The sequence below is a fragment of the Rhinolophus ferrumequinum genome, chromosome 12 (genome assembly GCF_004115265.2).
Source record: "Rhinolophus ferrumequinum isolate MPI-CBG mRhiFer1 chromosome 12, mRhiFer1_v1.p, whole genome shotgun sequence".
Lineage (NCBI taxonomy): Eukaryota > Metazoa > Chordata > Mammalia > Chiroptera > Rhinolophidae > Rhinolophus > Rhinolophus ferrumequinum.
Window position 1 is genome coordinate 80,474,273 of NC_046295.1, and position 14,467 is coordinate 80,488,739.

The 14,467-nt window shown below is 48.8% G+C and overlaps 1 protein-coding gene across 2 annotated transcripts in view; it reads right to left on the minus strand.

Annotated features, from left to right (window-relative positions):
- Window positions 1-14,467, minus strand: part of AK8 (adenylate kinase 8) — a 115,028-nt gene that overhangs the window by 82,288 nt on the left and 18,273 nt on the right. The window lies entirely within an intron of this gene.

Below are 14,467 nucleotides of genomic sequence, written 5' to 3' on the forward strand. Positions count from 1 at the left end.
GCATCGAGCGTATTCCCTTGGACCAGCAGTGGGTTTCTGTGGGAGAAATGCAGCACCTTCCTGCTGCCGCACCGCCAGCTGTGTGCCCACGGAATCCGGCACTCTGTTTCCTTGTTCCCTGTGTCCCTAACATGGCCTAGAACGGTCCCTGGCACACAGGAGGTGCCCACAGGTCTTAGGTGTCGAAGTCCTCATAGGATACTTGTGAGGATTCGGTGAGAAGGTGCCTCAGCGCCACCGCGGCGTCTGGCACACGTGACGTGCTGAGAAATGCGAGCTAAGCATCGTTTGGTCGTATCTTTCTCTTCATGGACCAGTTCTGCTCCCCACCACCCGGCTGTGGGCTTCGCTCGGGCCTTGGTCTGTATCCTTCCCAAGCTTCACTATGACAAGGTCACAGGCCCGATGAGTTGTGGGAAAGCCACTCCTTTGTGACCTGCAGTAGAGGCCTGTTTCCATCCCAGCTAACCGACCACGTGTCCCAGTGGACAGGTCCCGTCTTCCGCTCCTCTGGCTTTGGGGGGGCCATTAGGGAGACTTCCCGACCTGGTCCTGGGATGAGAGGAGATGGTGAGAACTGGTACTGAACGCAGACTGGGGTGGCGTCCTTCCACAGGCTTCCGTCCGGGGTCCCAGAGGAGGATGCAGACACACAGCAGGTCTAGTTGTTTAGTCAAAGTGTGGCTGGCACCCATGTGGGGGCTCCGAGCAGCATGGTTTGGGAAGCAGAAGATGCTGCAACACACAGCAGGGAGGCAGGAGCTATGGCCCAGCCGGTGAGCTCCAGGGAGCCAGCTGCTGCCGCGGCCACACTAAGGGTCTCTGCGCAACAGCCCAGCTCAGCCTGCAAAGGGGGAGCCGCATTCTGGGCCTGGGCTTCTTGCCTTATCCTCTGCCAGCCTCTAAACCAGTGCTGACCTCCACAGCACTGCCATTGGATCCCAAGTGGAAGCTCGCAGAATGAAAGAAAAACCAAGGGAAATGGACAGAGGCAGGGGAGGCAGGCTGCAGCTGGCTTTGAAACGTCATGTTATACTACACGTAAAAGACTGCTAATCCTCCTCCTTCGGCTTGTGGGGATGTCCCAGAGCTCGCTGGAGCAATGATTCCAAACGCGCACTGTGCGGCCCGCAGGCAGGTGACAGGCCGACCCCAGAAGTGCCCAGGGCTGTCACACCCACTGTGAAGTGCGCAGAAGCTGTTTCCCCGCGGCTCCTAAGAGACCCTAACTGCTTCACCTGCTCATCTCGCGTGGGAAAAGTTAACCCTGCCCACATGGACCTCGGGGCCGGGCCCAGTGCTAAGCACTCAGCTTGGACGATCTCCTTCAATCAGGACAGAGAGACAGCCTTACTTCAGACCAGGCACTGCGCGTCTCCAGAGCCACGTGGCCTGCCTGCACTTACAGGGGCTCCATGTGGAGGTTCATCGAGGCCTCGGCACCTCTCAAAACCGGTCCTTCCGCCTTTTCCCAGCTGCAGATATGCTGGCTCAGGCCCGCAGAGGGGACCCCAGCCACCGTGGAGACCACAAGTCACGTCCCTGCTGCCTGGAGGCCTCTGCCTGTGCGCAGGTGATAATACTCCCACCATCTGACAAGCCATCGTAATCGGGCTGACAAGCCTGTCCTTCTCCCCCCTAGTAGAGGGGGTGACCACCCATGGAAACATTGCTTCTCTTTCTCTTAGCCAGTATTTTCCTGCCCATGATATTCCAAGTGAATCTGGTTCTGGTGACACAAAAATGCCTTTGTCAAAGGGGCTGGCACAAGATCACGGAGTCCTCAACTAAAGCCAGGCCTGGCAGCCAGGGAGCAGCGAAGCTCGGCGGGGTGGCAGGTAAAACACCCGCGGTCCTGGCCCACTGCCCTCCGACCGAGGCTGAGGCCCTTCCTCCACCCGGGCCTCGGTTTCCCCTTTCCTGAAAGGTTTTAGGCAGGCTGATTTCTAAAGACAGTTGTTTTTGAAAAAATTGGTAAGACACCTTGGACTTCGTCCCCAGACACAGTCACTATTACAGCGCGCTTTTACTTAATATTTTAAAATCCAGCGTCCTGATCGTTGAGCCTTGTTAGTCAATTAAAGGAAGGAAGAGGGAGGACACAGGAAGTGCCAGGGCACAGGGCACCACGAGCACATCAGAAGACCAGCTGTCAAACACCTGAACCCTGTGTCTTGGGGTACCACGCCACCCTCAGGGTGCAGCAGTGAACTTGGTCAAGCTGTAGGTGGCGGAGGCCAAACGGAAACCTTGAAAGCACTAATAACGGGAAACAAGTTTAAGATGTGATGAGAACGGTCACTAAACACGTGCCCACAATTCACACAAGAGCAAGCCTGGGAGGGCAACAGCCTTTAAAAAGGGTCTCCCCAGGGAGGCCTCAGGGCAGATGCGTTCCTGCTGCTGAAACCGCCATGAGGACGTTCAGATTGGCTTGCGTAGTGCTGGGTTTTAGACACCATTCCTTCCTTGGGTCAAGAGCAAGTCGGAACAGGATCTCTTTGCCACGTTGGTGCAGCACTGGGGAGTTATCCGACGGCATTCATTCATTTCATAAATATTTCCTGAGCTAGAGTCAGTGCCAGGTACCATGTGAGAGTCTGCAGAATGGGACAGGTGGGGCCCTGCCCTCACAGAACTCACATTCCTCATCCCAAGTGTGGACGTGCAAAGGAGGAGAGCAGGATGCTGGGAACTCACCTAACAGGAAACCCAGGCCAGGGGGCCTCCCTGAAGATGGGACTTTCACCTAAGACTGAGCAATGAGCAGTGGGGGCAGCTCAGGCAGTGAAAAGAGCACGTGTGTCTGCCTTCTGTGGCTGCGTATCAGATGACCACAATCGCAGCGGCGTAAAACACCACACTTACGATCTCAGTTTCCGTGCAGGCGGCAGGACTGTGAGCCCACCCGGCTCGGCCCTCTGCTCAGGGCCTCACGGGGCAGCCTCACGGGGTCAGCTAAGCTGCATCCTCCTCCGGGGGCCTGAGGCAGAACTGCTTCAAAGCCCCATGAGGCTGTGGGCAGGATTCACATCCATGCCGGTGCCTGCCTGACGGCTCTGGCTTCTTGCTGGCTGGAGGCTGGAGGCTGCCCTCAGGGCCCACGGGCTGCCCACGAGGGAAGTCTCCAACATGGCAGCTTACCTCTCCAGCCAGGACAGGGGAGCGCTCTCTGGTCTGCTAAGGCGGCGTCTCAGATCATGCAATGCCATCAGGGGGTGATGCCTCACCATCTTTGCCCTATTCTGTTTGTCCTGCCCCCACTGAAGGGGAGGGGTCCATAAGGCCTGGACTCCAGGAAGAGGGGAACCTCTGGAAGCCCTGTGGGGTCTGCCCACTGCAGTGTACAAAGGCCCGGAGTGGGGCAGGTGCAGGCTAATTTGGAGGAGGTCCGGACGCAAGGCAGTGGGGCCAGAGGCACGGAGAAGAGAGGCAGAGGGCTGAAGCTGGGCCACAGGCCAGCCCAGACCTGGGGGGCTTTGCGCAGGGAGCCAAGAAGGATGGCAAGCCAGGAAGGTTCTCAGGAGTGGAGGGACACAGTAAGATTGACTCTAAAAAGCCCCATGCTTCTCTACGTGCAAAATGTTCTTTCCAGGGGGTGTCACCACGAGCTGCCTCCAGGGGAGGGAACCTGGTATCTGGGGGATAGGCGTGCAAGGAGGATTGGGTACCTTTTGAATTTGAACCATGCGAATGTATTGCAGTCGACAAATAAATTCATTCCGTTTTTTAACAGCGATCCCTCTGGCGGCAACATGAAGAAAGGACCAGGAAGCAGCGAGGGCCGCAGCAGAGAGATAGAGCGGGTGCCACAGAAAGGAAAGGACTCTCAGTAATTCAAAAACATGGAGAGCACGCATGAAGATAAGATTTAGAATCTCTTCGGCATTGAGCCCTTCCCCAAATTTCCCCGAACTCGCTGCTTCATTTCTTAGCCTCCCTTTGCCCTAGAGGTGTGGTCTGAAGAACGGGCACTCTCAGAATTCAAGAACTTGGCTGCCCCTAAGAAATGGGTCCCCAACACGCAGAGCCCTCCTCCTTTTCATACATCCAACAGAAAGTGTTGATTTCTCTTCCTCTAATGCATTTGACGGTCACTTCAAAGACATTCTTCAAAGAGACTGTGTTACACCAAAACAGCAAAAAAAGGAGAAAACCCAGCATTAACTACAGGACCCCGATGGGTTCTGATTGCGTGGTTTTTCCCTGAACACTACCCCCTGCGTTCTTTCTGTGCTCTCAATTACCAATTCTAGTCCCTGTGTAGCTAAATAATAATAATTACCATATAAATGAATATGCATATGTGTCAGTTTTCTCTCTAAAAGCAAGAACGCCTGTTTACTTTGGATGAGGGTCTGTTTTGTTTCTGAACAACCAAAGCACATCATTAGGAGCTTCACCTCTACTCCTGAAATCCTGTCTCCACCGGGAAGAAATGGAAAAGGTACTGGCTGCCCCTGGAGGCTCAGGAGACATTTTAAAACAAATTAAAGGAGAGATTTCTCTCCTGTCCAGGTAACAGGGCTTGGACACGATCAGAATCAGGACTGGAAGGCCAGAAGGTGCTTCGATGCTCAGGTCCACCCCGTCGTTTTACAGACAGCAGGAAGGGAGGCACTGCCCTGCCCCGAGGGACACGCTGGTAAGACAAGAGTGGCCAAAAGCACAGCTCCGTGTGTGCCACTCGGTTCTGGGACTGACTGTGGGACCTTGAGCGAGACTCTGCAAGCCTTAGATTCTGCGTCCCTGAAACAGAAGTGACAACAGTCTGCCACCATCGGGCTGGTGTACAGGTGAAATGAGATCACGGATGCCGCCCCTGGCCCTAAATGCCCGATCAGTGTTCACCGTCAGCCGTGTAATGAGCACGGCCCCTGTGGTGTGGTGGACAAAGGGCTCACTCAGGGTCCCCCATCGTCGCGCGTCAGTTTGTAACACCATCATCAAAATAGTAACAGTAACGATAATCGATAGCATTATAAGTATCAATATAAATGGTATTCATTCAACCACTAGTATTAATTACAGCGCACGATATGGTCATATAGTACAATGAAAGAATAATGTCACTTATAATTAATTGATAACACTAATAAGAAATGTGATTACCGTTTTGATATGGTGGTAGCAGTTGGCAAGGCCTTGCGATGCCGAGTCTCATACTTTGTCCACACTACCGGCGAGAGGCTGTGTGGACCGAGCTTTTAGATAAGCCCAAGAATGGTTTACAGGAGTTAAATGCACGTTGGAGAGACTATGCGAGACCACCAAGGGGAAGTTCAGGATTCCATCAGCTCACTGCGAACAGTTTGAGGTCCGAGGAAAACACACTGCTCAAGTCAGATTCTGAAACCCACACGACAGCTCATCTCCTCTCTCGTGAGTCCCACCCACGTGGCTGAGGACCACACAGAGTGAGCCTCTGAGAACTCTTCCTGTTCACCAGAGCACTGGGAAGATGCCCGGGTTATCTGTCCAGATTTGAGCCTCTCAATCCATTTTTAAGCAGAAAGAGAGAGACAGAGAGAGAGAGAGAGAGAGAGAGAGAGAGAGAGATATTAAACACACACAAGTTCCAGCTCTGGGCAAGGAGTACACACACACTATCCTGTCACTTCACTGAAAGCAGCTATGTTATAAAGACAGAATGCACGGGGCAGCTGTTTGGAGACTCAGGAAAGTCTGCAGTAGCAGGTGACTTGGGGAAGAAGACCAGAATTCAAACCAGCAGCAAACCAGTATCCGACAGCCTGGTCTTCAGGCAGCCTGCGGCCTGAGATGGGCAACAGGCATGGACAGAGGCGGGGCCAGGGGCAGCCTCTGTCTGGCTTGGGCAGTGGGAAAGGGGGCTCCAACAACCACGGAGTGGGAAAATCTCTGTGTGTGTGTCTTTTCTGTTTCCTTACCCTCCAGTCCCTGGCAATCCTGCTGCCGTGGCAGTGACAAAAGGAGCCTGAAACTCTGAGGAGACCACGGATGCTTCCTTACCAGTCCCAACAGAATGAAACAAAGCCCCGTTAATTTTTCCTCTTGCTGTCCTCCTGTTTCTTGGCCCTGGCTGCAGGTGTAGTCACAGGAAGCCTCTGGCGGAACAGAATAAATAACATCCCAGCTTTCTGGCAGAAACCAAAAGGAGGACCACCAGGGAATGAGAAGTAACCACGGGGAGGGGAGCTCAGGAAAGTAAGCAAATGAAGCTGGTTCTGGACTCAGGGCTCACCTCCAAGCTTTGCATGCATAAGTCTGACCCTCAGCAGACTTCTGACACTGAGAAATAAACTACAGCACGGCCACTGCCAGGCCCCCAGGTGGCACACACACAGCACGGCCTCTGCCCACGCCCCCGAGTGGCACACACAGCACTGAGCTGGAGAGCACTGCACAGCACTGCAAACCTTTGAAAACAGAAGTGGGACCAAAACCACCACCCAGAGAAGGCAGTTGACACTTGTGACCTGAGCCCAACTGAGTCAGCTGCCTGTGAAGACAAACATATCAACATGCAACACAGGACTCAGACAAGACCGAGCCTCAGCGGGATTTAAAATGCCCCAGACAGACAGGGATCCAAGATGGCAGAATAAACGTGGCGCCTGCTGCCTTCTGTGAACACATTAAAATTACAACTAAATTATAGAACATTCCACCTGGAGAACCATCTGAAGTCTGGCTGAACAGAAGCTTTATAATCAAAAATATAAAGAAGAAGCCACGTAGAGACTGGTAGGAGGTGCGGAGACGCAGAACGGGCCCCAAACCTCCATGTAGTGGTTGAGAACCAGGAGGGACACCTCAGCTGCACAGGTTCCCCCGGGAGAAGCAAGGGACCCCACCCCCCACAAGGCTTCCCAGCCCAGAGCACTGGTGCCAGGAAGAGGAGCCCCCACAACACCTGTCTGTGAAAAACAATGGGGAGTCCGACCTCCAGGTGGGATGGAAAACTGCGGAAAACGTAGGTGTCCTCTTAAATGGCCCACACACGGACTCACTCACTCACTCACCTTGGGCTCCAGCGGAGGGACGGTGACTCAGGGGACCTCAGAGACATACGGGGGCCACAAGGAGGTGTGTGGCTGCCAAGTGAGGGCTGGAGGACAGTCGGCATTTTCCCTGTGAGGAGTCCTCCTCCCGAGCAGCCGGCAGGCGGGCGCCATCTTTCCCGTGTTGAGCCCGCCCCCTACGCTTACGACCAAACTGAATCTGATTGGCCGGGTGAGCTCCACAGCTCTGCTCTGCTGACTCAGCTGGACCCCATCCCACCCAACTTGCGCACAGCTAGCGGCACTTTCTCCTCGAGCAGCCAACCCCTTCCACACTGCACTCTTTCTTGGAAAACTACCAGAGTCCATGGGTCCCAGGGCGGCAGTGACTGGTCTCGGTGTGCCCTGAGACTTTTGCTGAGTAGCTCCAGGCTGAGCACTGGCACCAAACCAGAGTCTACATTAACCTGGTGACCACAACTGTTCCCCCTCTAGTGACTCCTTGAGACCCTGCCTCACCAACTTGCTTACCATAGGAAACTTTATCAGGGGCTGAACCTTAAGGTAGCCAGCAGGTGGCAGCAGGCCTCTGGGTGTCCTGGCATTTTGTGGAATTACCCCAGGCCTGGTACTGGTGGCAGCCGTCCTCAGTTCGCAGCGTGGCCTGTCCCACATGCCTCCAGGGTTAGTACAGGAAACGAACAACACGGATCATTTTGAAGCTCCTACCAGGAAGTCCCCAGGCAGTGGGTGACCTGGGCCTGCACTGGAGCAGAGGAGCCCCAGAACAAACATACTTGGAGGTTGGCTTCAGATCACAGCAGAACACCACCCAATTAGCCCCACAAGCGGCATACACAAAGAGTGGTCTCAACAGGCGTGAGAATCCCACTCAGTAGGGTAAGCCCTCTGCATAGCACCCCGTAAGCTGTGGCTGTGGCCAAACCCCACAGCCAGTCATCCTGAGGGTTAATCCCACCTACTGATGTGCCGATAGCAATCAAGGCTCAATTATAACAGGAGGTCACACACAACCCATATAAGGGACATCCTGGAGCACCTGGAGCAGGTGGCCAGGGAGACCTATTACATAAGGTCACCTGGCCAAGACTGGGAGACATAGCAGATCTAGCTAATACATAGAAACAAACAGAGAGACAGCCAACATGAGGGAACAAAGAAATAAATCCCAAATGAAAGAACAGGAGAAAACTCCAAAAACAGAGCTAAACAAAGTAGAGGCAAGCAACCTACCAGAAACAGAGTTCAAAACCATGGTTGTTAGGATGCTCAAGGAACTTAGTGAGATCTTCAACAAAGAGATACCAAGCATAAAAAAGGACATAGAATTCATAAAAAAGATTCAGTCAGAAGTGAAGAATACAATAACTGAAATGAAGAATGCACTAGAAGGAATCACCAACAGACTAGATGAAGCAGAGAATTGAATCAGCAATTTGGAAGACAAAGTAGTAGAAAATATCCAATCAAAATAGCAAAAAGAAAAATGAATTTTAAAAATGAGCCCAGTTTAAGAGACCTCTGGGACAATATCAAGCATAACAACATTTGCATCATATAGGTACTAGAAGGAGAAGAGAGAAAGCAAACGATTGAGAACCTATTTGAAGAAATAATGACTGAAAACTTCCCTAACCTGGCAAAGGAAATAGACATACAAGTCCAGGAAGCACAGAGAGTCCCAAACAACATGAACCAAACAGGCCCACACCAAGACACATTATAATTAGAATTTCAAAGGTTAAATACAAAGAGAGACTCTTTTTTTTTTTTTTTAATTTATTTTTAATTTATTGGGGTGACAATTGTTAGTAGAATTACATAGATTTCAGTTGTGCAATTCTGTATCACATCATCCATAAATCACATTGTGTGTTCACCACCCAGAGTCAGCTCCCCTTCCATCACCATACATTTGATCCCCCTCACCCTCATCCCCAAAGAGAGACTCTTAAAAGCAGCAAAAGAAAGGCAACTAGTAACTTACAAGGAAGCCCCCATAAGATTATCAGCTGATTTCTCAACAAAACTTTGCAGGCCAGAAAGGATTGGCACAAAATATTCAACGTGATGAAAAGCAAGGACCTACAACCAAGACTACTCTACCCAGCAAGGCTATCATTTAGAATCAAAGCATAGATAAAGAACTTCCCAGACAAGAAAAAGCTAAAGGAGTTCATCCTCACCAAACCAGTTTTTTGTTTGTTTTTTTAATTTATTGGGGTGACAATTGTTAGTAAAATTACATAGATTTCAGGTGTGCAATTCTGTATCACATCATCCATAAATCACACTGTGTGTTCACCACCCAGAGTCAGCTCCCCTTCCATCACCATACATTTGATCCCCCTCACCCTCATCCCCCACCCCCACCCCCCTTACCCTCTGGTAACCACCAAATTACGTTCCCCAGATTAATTTTCAAACCCGTGGCCATCCTGTGGTCACCGACTGCCCTCCAATCCCCTCACCCTCCCCCCCACCCCCCACCCCTCCCGCCCATCTAGCAACCCTCAGTTTTTCCTCTTTGTCTCCAAAACTGTTTCTGATTAGTTCATTCACTTATTCTTTTCTTTAGAATCCGCAAATAAGTGAGATCATATGGTACTTATCTTTCTCTGTCTGACTTATTTCACTTAACATAATGTTCTCTAGGTCCATCCATCTCACCAAACCAGTTTTATAAGGAATGTTAGAGCGTCTTCTTTAAGACAGGGAGAAAAAAAAAAATCAAAATTATGAAATAAGAAAATGGCAATAGCTACATATCTATCAATAATTACTTTCAATGTAAATGGATTAAATGCTCCAATCAAAAGACATAGGAGGGATGAAAGGGTAAGAAAACAAAACCCTTACATATGCTGCCTATAAGACATTCACTTCATGTTGAAGACTCATACAGATAGAAAGTAGAGATGGAAAACAATATTTCATGAAAAAAAAAGCTGTGGTAGTAATATTTATACCAGACAAGATAGACTTTAAAACAAAGGCTATAACAAGGGACAAAGAAAGCCCCAGTATTCCCACTTCTGGGTATTTGTCTGAAGAAACCCAAAGGCTACTTCAAGGGGACGTGTGCATCCGTAGGTTCACTGCAGCATTGTTTACAATGGCCAAGATATGGAGGCAGCCTGGGTGTCCATGGATGGAAAAATGGATAAAGAAGAGGTGGTACATAGATACAACGGAATATTGCTCGGCCATGGAAGGGAATGGGTTCTCACCATCTGCCGCAGCATGAATGGACCTGGAGGGTGTTGTGCTGAGTGGAGTGTGTCAGACTGAGAAAGACAGATGCAATGTGATTTCACTTATATGTGGAATCTAAGGAACAAAATAAACAAAATAGAAACAAACTCATAGGTACAGAGGACATACTGATGGTTGCCAGATGGGAGGGGAGTGGGGGTGAGTGAAAAACCGGAAGGGATTAAGAAGCACAAACTGGTTATTACACAGGAATCAGGATATAGCATAAGGAATATAGTCAATGATACTGCAATAACTATGTGTGGTGTCAGATGGGTGCTAGATTTGTTGGGGTGATAGATGGGAGGATGTTGGGGGGCAGGGTGAAAGGTGAAGGGATTAAAAAACACAAATTGGTAGTTAGTTACAAAATAGTCATGGGGTGTAAAGTAAAGCACAAGAAATATAGTCAGTGATATGGTAATAACTATGCATAGTGCCAGGTGGGCACTAGATTAGTCAGGAGGATCACTTCTTAAATTACATAAATGTCTAACCACTATTGATGTATGCCTGAAATTAATATAAAACAATATTGAATGTCAACTGTAATCGATACATTTAAAAGGGGGTGGGGGAAGAGGAATAAGAGGTCCAAATGTCCAGGTATAAAACAAATAAGTCACGGGGATGTAATGTACAGCGTGCGGAATATAGTCAATAACATTGTGATAACGTGGTACAGTGTCAGGTGGCTGCTGGACTTCTCATGGTGATCACTTCTTTAGGTGTATAAATGTTGAATAACTATGGTGTATACCTGAAACTAGTATAATATTGTATGTTCGCTATATTTTCATTAAAATCTAAATAAATAAATAAATAATGTCCAGGATACAGAATTACTCAGCACAAGGAGAACAAGGGAAATCTCAGCCCACCTGGGGGAAGATATGAGACATCACCACCGACGACATGACTCGTGAATTGGAATAATCGGACCAGCCTCGGAAGCAGCTGTTATTAAACAATGATAACAAAGCTCCAACGAGTACAGCTGACCCTTGAACAACGAGGAGGGTTAGAGGTACCAAGCTCCCCCACAGCTGAAATCCATGTATAATTACACTTGGGGTCTGCACACCCCAATTCCCAACAGTGAAACTGACCCTTGAACGACACGGGTTTGAACTGCATGGGTCAATTGGAAAATATCCACATACAAGTGGAGCTGCATAGCTCAAACCTGTGTTGTTCAAGGGTCAGCTGTAAATGGATGGACACATGGAAAGCCTCGGCAAAGAAATAGTAGAAAGAAGAACCGAATGGAATTTTTAGAACTGAGAAATGCAATAATCAAATTTTAAAACTCACTGGATGGGCTCAATAGTAGAATGGAGATGGGAGAGGAAAGATTCAATAAGTCTTTATTGACTTATTAAATAAGACAATAAGAGAGTTCAAACAAATCATCAAATCTTATCAACACAGGGGAAAAAGAAAAGAACTTCAGGGACCCGTGGGGAAATACCAAAGGGTCTGATATTCATGTCATTGGTGTCTGAGAGGGAGAGAACAAGAAAGGTGCAGAAAATTATTTGAAGAAATAATGGCTGAAAACTTCCCAAGTTTGGAGAAAACCATTAACTTATAAATTCAAGGAGCTCAGCAAACCCCAAAAAGAATAAATTCAAAGAAATTCATGTCAAGACATTTATCATAATTTAACTGCTGAAAACTGAAAGCAAATAAAATCTTGAAAGTAGCAAGAGAAAAATGACGCATTACTTACAAGGGTTTGAGTGACTGGATTTTCCATCAGAAACCATACCGGTCAAAAGTAAGTGAAACAGGCCCGGCCCGGTGGCTCAGGCGGTTGGAGCTCCATGCTCCTAACTCCAAAGGCTGCCCGTTCGATTCCCACATGGGCCAGTGGGCTCTCAACCACAAGGTTGCCAGTTCAATTCCTCGAATCCCGCAAGGGATGGTGGGTTCTGCCCCCTGCAACTAAGATTGAACACGGCACCTTGAGCTGAGCTGCCGCTGAGCTCCCGGATGGCTCAGTTGGTTGGAGTGCGTCCTCTCAACCACAAGGTTGCCGGTTCAATGCCCACAAGGGATGGTGGGCTGCGCCCCATGCAACTAGAAAACGGCAACTGGACCTGGAGCTGAGCTGTGCCCGACACAACTAAGACTGAAAGGACAGCAACTTGAAGCTGAACGGCACCCTCCACAACTAAGATTGAAAGGACAACAACTTGACTTGGAAAAACAGGCCTGGAAGTACACACTGTTCCCCCAATAAAGTCCTGTTCCCCTTCCCCAATAAAATCTTTAAAAAAAAAAAAAAAGTAAGTGAAACATTTGTAATGTGCCAAAAGAAAACATTTTCAATCTAGAATTCTAAATCCAACAAAAAATATCCCTCAGCAATGAAGGCAAAATAAAGGCATTCTCCGCTGAAGGACAATCAAGAGAATTCATTGCCTGCATACCTGCTCTAAAAGAATTGCTGGAGGGCGGCCAGGTGGCTCAGGTGGTTAGAGCGCGAGCTCTGAACAACAGGGTTGCTGGTTCGATTCCCACATGGGCCAGTGAGGTGAGCCCTCCACAACTAGAGTGAAGGACGATGAGTTGGAGCTGATGGGCCCTGGAGAAACACACTGTTTCCCAATATTTCCCAATAAAAAAAATTTCAAAAACCTTTAAAAAAATAAAATAAAAGATTGCTTTATTAAAAAAACAATAGTTAAAACAAGTTTTTCAGACAGAAAGAGGCATTTGGATCATCAGGAACGAAGGGAAAAGCAACAGAATGGTAAACACCCAGGTAAACATAATAGACTCTTCACCTCTGGAGTTCTTTAAAATATAATTGATGACTGAAAGCAAAAATTGTTAACATTGCCTGATGGGGTTTTCAATGTATATAGATGTATACATAAGACAATCACAACATGAAGGGGAGAGGAAAGGGACCTAATATTGCACATTCTGCTTGAAGTGGTAAAACACTGACTCTAAATAGACTGTGAAAACGTAAGCCTGTACATTGTAATTGCTAGATCACCCACTAAAAAATAAAAATAAAACTATACAAAGAGATATAACAAAAAAAACAATCGCTAAATTAAAATGGAGTATTAAAAAAAGTTCCAATAACTGATAAAGTGGACTTCATTAAAATTAAAAACATCTGCTCTGTACAAGACACTCGTATGAGAACGATGAGATCACCTGCGGACTGTGGGGGGAGACTGGGCCTCAGTTTTCTCATCTTTAAAATGGGGAAGTAATGGTGTTGACCAAATAGGGTTCCTCAGGAGCCCGTGGGGGAAAAGCACTCACGCAGCATCCATCGGTGCACAGCAGTCAGTCACTGTGCCTGCTGTCCCTCTTTTGCCACTCCACATCCTCCCACCCTCTCCACTCTTCTTTTGGATTCCGGTCACCAATTCCAGTGTGTGTGTGGCGGGTGGTTCCTACACCACCAACAAGCAATTCTAGGACATCACCTGGTGTCTTTCCTGCAACTCAACTCATTTCTGACATTATCTCCTGAGAGATAGCATCAGATTCCACAGGTTGAGGGCTCGGTCCTACTTCAGACGCCAGTCACAAGTCCAGATTGTCACCTATGCTTCTGACCAACTGGCTATAAACCAGAGGTTCCCAGGACCCCCTCCTCGGGCTCAATTAATTTGCTAGAGCAGCTTACAGAACTCAGAGAAACATTGTACACACTAGATCATGGGTTTTCTATAAAATGATATAATTCAGGAACAGCCAGGCGGAAGTGATACATAGGGCAAGGCATGTGTGAAGGGGCATGGAGCTTCCACGTCCTCTGGCGGTGCCACTCTCCCACCACCCCCACATGTTCACCAACTTGGAACGTCTCCAAACCCAGTCCTATTGGGTTTTTATGGAGGCTTCACTATACCAGCATGGTTGATTAAATCATTGGCCATTGGCAATTGATTCAACCTCCAAAGGGGGCACTGGCCAATCAAAGGCTGGAAGGAGAGTTTGGGGTACCCCGTTCTCCTTCTGCCCCTCCAGGTCCAGGGGTGTCCAGCTCCCCACACTATGGGTCTCAGGTCACTTCACCAGCACTGGTTGGTTGCCTTATCTACAGGCTCCCCCCATTCCATAGCTGTCCTATTGTTAAACGCTCTCCTGTGAGCCCCTGGGACAGGCCGCTCTTCTCCTACAGGTGCCTCAGTGGACACCCCAGATTCCACCAGGTTCCATCCAAGGTGAAATCC